This window comes from Brienomyrus brachyistius, unplaced genomic scaffold (assembly GCF_023856365.1).
Source record: "Brienomyrus brachyistius isolate T26 unplaced genomic scaffold, BBRACH_0.4 scaffold66, whole genome shotgun sequence".
In the NCBI taxonomy this organism is placed as follows: Eukaryota; Metazoa; Chordata; class Actinopteri; order Osteoglossiformes; family Mormyridae; genus Brienomyrus; species Brienomyrus brachyistius.
The window spans coordinates 224,250-231,345 of record NW_026042341.1 but is presented as its reverse complement, the minus strand read 5'-3'; the positions used below and the strand labels follow the sequence as shown (position 1 = coordinate 231,345).

Genomic DNA, 7,096 nt, shown 5'->3' with positions numbered 1-7,096 from the left:
CAAATGTTTGTCACCCATAAGAATTGTTGGTAAATGCAGTAAGAAGATCCGGTTTCACCCCGATTGGCAGCATAGCTTAAAATATCCGTTAGATAACTTGAAAGATATGGTGAATAATCAATCTCCGAGCGATTCCTTTTACCTGTTGTTAAGTTCACTCCAATTATTTCAATGGCATTACTGAGTGGATATGGGAATGGTGTTGTTGCAAGAAGGTTCTTCAGATCATTTATCACTGCGATATCTGACACGGTCACCTCAATATCAATGACATAGTCCACTTCAATTTCAATAGCTGTAAGAAAAAAGAAAATTACTGAGTGATAAACTCAACCCTTTTTAATTGAATAGTCAATATCAGACTATATATATATATATATATATATATATATATATATATATATATATATATATATATGTATATATATTTATATATATATATATATATACTGTACACCCACAGCCACACACATATTTTGGTCCCCAGTACTGGCACTTTCAAGTACGTTTCTTTTACCCCAGTCCGAAATAAAAAACAAGAAAATTCCAGAATCCACGCACCAACAAATAGAGGATGTATCTTGTTAAAATCTACCATCCCATTTCCATCCATTACGTAACTCCTCTCCCTTTGTCTCTCTACCCACACTTCCCCCGCAGAATTCTCATCCAGTCTGCCTCTAGGGTTCTCGTTCATTGGAGTCATTGCTGTTTTACTGTATATTGTGTATATTATATATATTTATGTTGATTTTATTGTCTGTGTTATTAAAATATATAAAGGCATGGTTTTTATTGCTCCATAATCCTTTGATACATATATCTATTTCTCCATCATCTATTGTGATAGTGGCTGAAATTTCAAAATCCCATTCCTTTGAGAGAGGGAGTACACTAATGTCTTTCTGTGTGTAATGTACAGTACTGTATGTTTGTACATGAAAATTTATTATATAGGATCCACAGATGGTTTCCCATAATTTGTGGTTTCAGCCTCGTATCACCCATGGATAAAGGGGGTCTTCCATCAATTATGCTTATACAGTAAAGTGTTATTAAGAGTAATTTTGAAGTACTGTGTTTGGTGTTCATGTGGGTTATTACAATATATGACATTTTTATATGTTACTGCCGAAAAGAACTGACTGTAACTGCTCTGTGATGCCGCCGAAGCCCTGATAATAGTTCTTATTCTGCAGTGTCCTGTCCATCGGACTCGACCGTGATGGTGAAGGGAGTGACCCTGCCTGAGGATGGCTTGGCTGTCATCCCTGTGTATTTCCGTCTGTCTAATTCAGCCCAGTCTCGAACCCTTTCCTCCCCACCTCTTCACTGTAAGGCTTATGTTAACTTCTCTGTCCTTGTTGATGTCCTGCTAGTGGCACCGCCGCGTTCTGCGTTTATCTGTGGTCGCAAAGACACCCTTAAGGGTTACACTGTTTTGTCTCTTTCAAAAGCGAAGGCTGACTGGTATTGTTATCTAGCTCATCTTGTTCCTCCTATTCGCGTAGTGCCCAAGGCGCAGATGTCGTTAGCCGTGCGTGCATATACACGCAGCAGACGGTCTCTTAGTCGGACTGAGCAATGGTTTGGGGTGTTTATTCCATCGCTTGGGGTGCCAGACCTTCAGACAGAGGTGGCTGCCCTGCAGACTGCAGTTGAAAAGGTGGCCAATCAAACGCTTGACACCGTGAAGGCCGTCTCGGGTGAATTGTCAGTGGTTAGGCAGGTAGCTCTGCAAAACCGTATGGCGTTGGATCTCCTGTTGGCTGAGAAGGGTGGAGTTTGTGCTATTGTGGGGAGAGAATGTTGCACGTACATCCCTGATTCCACTTAGGCTGTGCAAGATCTAGAGGACGTGTTGCATAGGCAGATGTCTGAGATATACAAAGAGCACGGCCTGTTTGAGTACAGCTGGGACTACTGGTTCTCCACACTGATTCCGGGTTGATCTGGGGTGTTCAGACCCTTAGTTTTTAGTGTAGCGTTCTTGCTTGTAGTGTTGCTGCTAATCTTTTTGCTGTTTAGGTGTTGTTCTAGTATTCTGTCTTCCCAGGCAAATTCTGTTATGTTCCTACGGGCTCCCCCTCTTCCCTATGTGGTTGATCCTCTTCTTCTCACCTGGCTCTATGACCCTCAGCCCCAGGTTGTCATCAATGTGACCAGCAATGCCAACACCGCTGGTGAATCCTGTTCCATCCAGCCGCCACCAGCCCACTTCGACCCACTGCGCAGTGGTCCGGCATTTTACTACACTGCGGACTCTGATTGTTTGTGAACTGTGTGGATCTTGCATGTTCAAAATGGGGGAATGTGGAAGTAAAATTGGACATTGGTAGGCCCGGAAGGTTGGCATATTGGGTCTGTTATGTCTTAGGCCTTAGGCAAGAAGAGATTGTTTTGAATACTGTGTGACCTCGCTTCGTGATAGCTTCCTGCAGTAAGTTCCGCAGACTCCGAGGAAAGCTCGGGCCTTGGAGAGACAGACAGCAGAACAAAGGGGGGGGGGGGGGAGAAACCACTTGCAGGAAGAGATTCGAAGCTGCCCCAACTGGTGCACAGCGAGTTATAGCTTTATAAAATAGTTGTGACAGACAATACATAGCAAGCTATGCGATAGTGCAAATGTATAAGTAATTATGTTAATCATATTAATCATACTGTATGTTAACCATGTATTGGCAGTGATTCAATGACAATATGTCAATACGTTAATCATTAATCAAAGGACAGCCAAGTATTTACAGTGATTCAATGTCATGTAATCAATATCTATATTCATATCTCAAGTAGGAGCCTAGCAGTCGAGACATGTTCTGGTAAACTGAGCAAAATGGGTGGATTTTACCTTGCCACCAAGGTGAACCAATAGAATTTGAGAATTGTGTTTGTTATACGTTTGAGCTTGGTTCATTGGTGTTTTGTGACCAATCAGGAATTAGACACCCTTACTGGGAAGTGAGAGTTATGGTTTATCAACTGGTTGCTCGGTGAGCTCAGGGCGATTTGGTACCGAATGCCAGAGTGTGACAGGAGCGCTTTGCTGAGTTGCTAGAATAAAAGAGATTTCCTTTACCTCATCAAACTGAGAGGTCCAACTTTTATTCTAAGTGTTATATTTTAAATTCTTCTACCACAGAAGCTGGTAGAATAAAATGCACCAAAGATTAATTAAGCAAGAAAAAAGTTTTATATAACAAATATTAGCTGTTGAAATGTTTTTGCATACTTATGGGTCTAATGATGTCATCACGGACTCTCATTCATACACATGTGTACACATGTCCTTACCTTGTCTGAATTCTTCTGTTGGAATGCTGACATCCAAGTTTGTTGCCTAAAATGTATACATTTGGTTAATGCTTGAAAACACAAGATCCTTTCTTAGAGATAATGTAATATTAAAAGTGTGTGTGTGTGTGTGTGTGTGTGTGTGTGTGTGTGTGTGTGGGGCGAGGGGGGGGTGTCAGATATACATTACATTGTGGGGTCAGTGGTGGATATTTTCACTTTGTGGGTTATGATTCTTCTGGTAGCAAATTTCACGTACAGTTAATCGTGCTACAACACATGATATCACTGCAAATCTCTTTTAACGCAATTAAAATATTCAATGGAATACAGAATAGCAGTTAAGTTTTTTTTTTTTTTTCAGTTTATGGAAATGTTTCCTATTAGTTTTAGTTTTTGTTGACCGTAATAACCCTGCTCAGAGCCGAGGAAAATAATCGAATCGTTTGCTCTGGAGGTCACCCACTTAGCCAATTAATACAGTATTAAATGTCACTGTCGTCAGCAAGTTCCCTATGAAACAGTGACATATTACAGCATCTGTATAGTACCAGAAAACAAAAAGAAAGGATGATAACCTTTGAGTATCTAAGAATTAAAGCCTGACCAATAAAATAATGATCCTTGATTCTTCACTATTATGCTTGTGGTTGAAACTTGACTGTAGACAGAACACAGCTCACAGTTTGTCACAGCCCTCAGTTCCAGTTGGCAGAGTCAGTTTTCAAATAGCACTGCAGGGCAGCGGCTGTTCTCCGCCTCGATCTCACTGTGGCAGTGCAACACTTACACATATGCTTATTTCTTATTTAAAGTTAAATTATGATTTTTTTTAATGATGACTAAAGGAAAAAAGCAGTATGTAATCAGAATATTATCATATTCTTCTGATGAACTAATTCTCAAATGAATGTTTTAGTGTAAGAGAATTCTTTTGTGGAAAGATCACTTACCGAAGAAAGATAATCTGGGCTTTCCATGAATGCCTCAGTTCGCAAAATGTTGCATATTACCATGATGATTAATGACAGCTTTTGTTTTGCCATCTCTAGATTAAAATAGAAACAAAATGTTTTAAAAAATTTTTCACAAAATTAGTCATTTTGAAATTATATCTTTACCATTTAAAATCCAATAAAAACTCACGAAACATCTATCACCATAACCACTTAATACCAATTGGGGTCGTGGAGCCTATCCCAGGAACAACGGGCGCAGGCAGGAACCAACAAACCACAGGGCGCAGACACTCACGGGGCCAACTCAGAGTGGCCAATCAATCTACCACGCATGCTTTGGACTGTGGGAGGAAACCGGAGCCCCGGCAGAAACCCATGCAAACTCCAAAAAGTCCTACGCCCAACCAGGACCTTTTTGCTGTGAGGCAGCAGTGCCAAGCACTGTGCCACTGCACCGCCCAACTCACAGAAAAGTTTTCTTCAATACTGCTTTCTCATTATGTTTGACATCTTTATTAGTATTTTATGTCCTCTTAATATGTGTCCACTAAGGAAGATTAGTGTTGATCTGAATTAATATTTGTTCAAACCTCTTCGCTCTAATCATACAATGAATGATAAGGTCACTGCACGTCAACCCTGATCAATGTTTATTAAGGTATTTGTCTTGACATCTGCTTCCTGAATATTTCTTACATAGCTGTCATTTCTGTGTTCACTGAACAACAGGAAGCAGATGATAGAGTAGATTAGGAACTGGACTTCCAGCTAAATAAATGTGTCATAACAGGCCATCTGCATGCTTAGGCTTATGCCTGTTAGTAAGGTATGTTACATCAGGAAATCTTATGACGAAAATTCTAAATATATGTAAAATGTAGCTGTCGGATATTTAATGAGACAGATGGATTTTGAGAAAGTTTGAGCTTGAGTTCAATTGTCTTGCAGACCTTAATACCTCGTCAATCATCAACCACTGGTTGTTGTCTACAATTACTCAATGACCCCCTCAAAATCAGTTTTGATCTTTCATTTTCATTACTCAATCATTTGAGATTTTAACAATAACAGCTTTGCTGTCTTCTAGTTTTGTAAATTTTATAAATTTTCCTTACGCTAACCCTAAATTTCATACTGAAAATGTCAGACTTTTTGTTCATAACTTTTACTGAAACATCTTCCAATTACTACTATTCCATTACTGGTATAACTATTTTATTATTATTATTGTGTGGTCAAAAGAAAATAGCAAAAACAGGTTACTGGGTAAATCTTTACATTAACTGCACCTTCATAATGCCTTTATAATGCATTCATAGAACATTCATAAGCAGCATGTATGTGCACCATAACACCCTATCATTCCTTAACAGCTTAGATATATATTGATCAAAAAATTATATGATAATAACAAACCTTATAATTGTATAATCAAATAATGTCTATTATGTACATTTAAGCTGTTAAGTATGTTTGGATGTTAAGGTATACTTACATGGTCCTTATGAATGTTCTGTGAATGCATTATGAAGGTGAGGTTAATGTAAAATATTACTGATTATTGTATTAAAAATTAGCTGACTGTTCCCTGTGTCTTGAGATCTGAAGGAAAATGTAAATATTCTTAGAGGAAACACAAAATGCTTTAATTTATTTACTACATCAGTAACATAAACTAGAACATGTGCAGCATTAAATGTTTCTCCATTTGACTGGAAAATGAGAAAGTTGGCCTCACGTGACATGGCATGCTGATGAAGACTAATAATGTTAAGAAGCTTTTCTTACCTTTCCTGTGCTCTTGGTGCACCGTACTGCACTGTAATCTCACTTATGACACCTGTTGCAGGCAGTGAAGAGCATGGAAAGGAGAAATGTGAATGACACAGAAAAAAAAAAATCAAAACTTCCTGAAACTAAGTATATGCCAAGAAACCATCCAAACTGGTTTTGTCATGAAGAGTTCCTGTCTGACCTCGGCCCCTTCTCCCTCCTCCTCTTCTTGTGGTCAGCGGGTGTTGCTGGCCATTTTGCCTTTTCCCCTCTCCATAGTACAATCCTTCTACCTTTGTGTGTTTCCCTGTTCCCCAGAATGTGGTTGACAGTCTGTGGACCTGTGGGTTTGAGGCTGACTTTCCTTCACGTTTATTGTGTTTTTTTGTTTGTGTTTGCATTGTGCCTTAGTGATTATGCATTACTTGTCTTTGTTCTTAAAATCTTACAGAATTGATTTTAAAGTTATTTTACTTGCCTACAAAGCACTTAATGGGTTTGCACCATCACACATTTAGCTTTCATACACCTGAGAGAACTTTGCGATCCCAAAGTGACAGACTCCTATGCATACAAAGAGTAAAACAGAATTCAGCTACTACGCCCCAAAATTATGGAACGCACTACAACAAAAATATCAGAGCAACTGAGTTGATTACTGCTTTCACAAGGTTATTAAAAACACATCTTTTTACTTCAGCTCCTTAATACTGTAGCGTCAGTGGGGTGCCTGTCCCAGCATACCTCGTGTGCAATTGTAAATAGCCCTTGTTGTACTGTTGTTGCATGTGTTTGCCTGAGTCTCGTGTGTACCCTGTCTGACCCTTGTATGTTTTTAGCTTGTGTAAATGTCCCATCATGTGTGCACCTTACAGTTGGGTGTCTGAAAACCTTGTATATTCACAAGCTGTGTATATTTGGTTCGGTGCTCGTTGGGTGCCTGTTATAGTCCTATTAAGGACTGCTATTAAAGAGCGCCTTTTCCCCGGCAAGCTAGTTTCCTTGTCTTTCTCTGCCCCCGCAATGCCTTGCCCCCCCCCACCCGGCGCTACAATACTTATATTTTGGTTCAT

The 7,096-nt window shown here is 39.4% G+C and overlaps 1 long non-coding RNA gene across 1 annotated transcript; it reads right to left on the bottom strand.

Moving 5' to 3' along the window:
- Positions 1-205: 205 nt before the first annotated feature.
- LOC125725395 (uncharacterized) lies at positions 206-6,075 on the bottom strand. The gene is made up of 4 exons (XR_007387466.1): positions 6,039-6,075; positions 4,245-4,339; positions 3,292-3,337; positions 206-295 (listed from the first exon to the last, which is right to left on the bottom strand). It is a non-coding gene; the product is annotated as an uncharacterized LOC125725395 (long non-coding RNA).
- Positions 6,076-7,096: the final 1,021 nt, after the last annotated feature.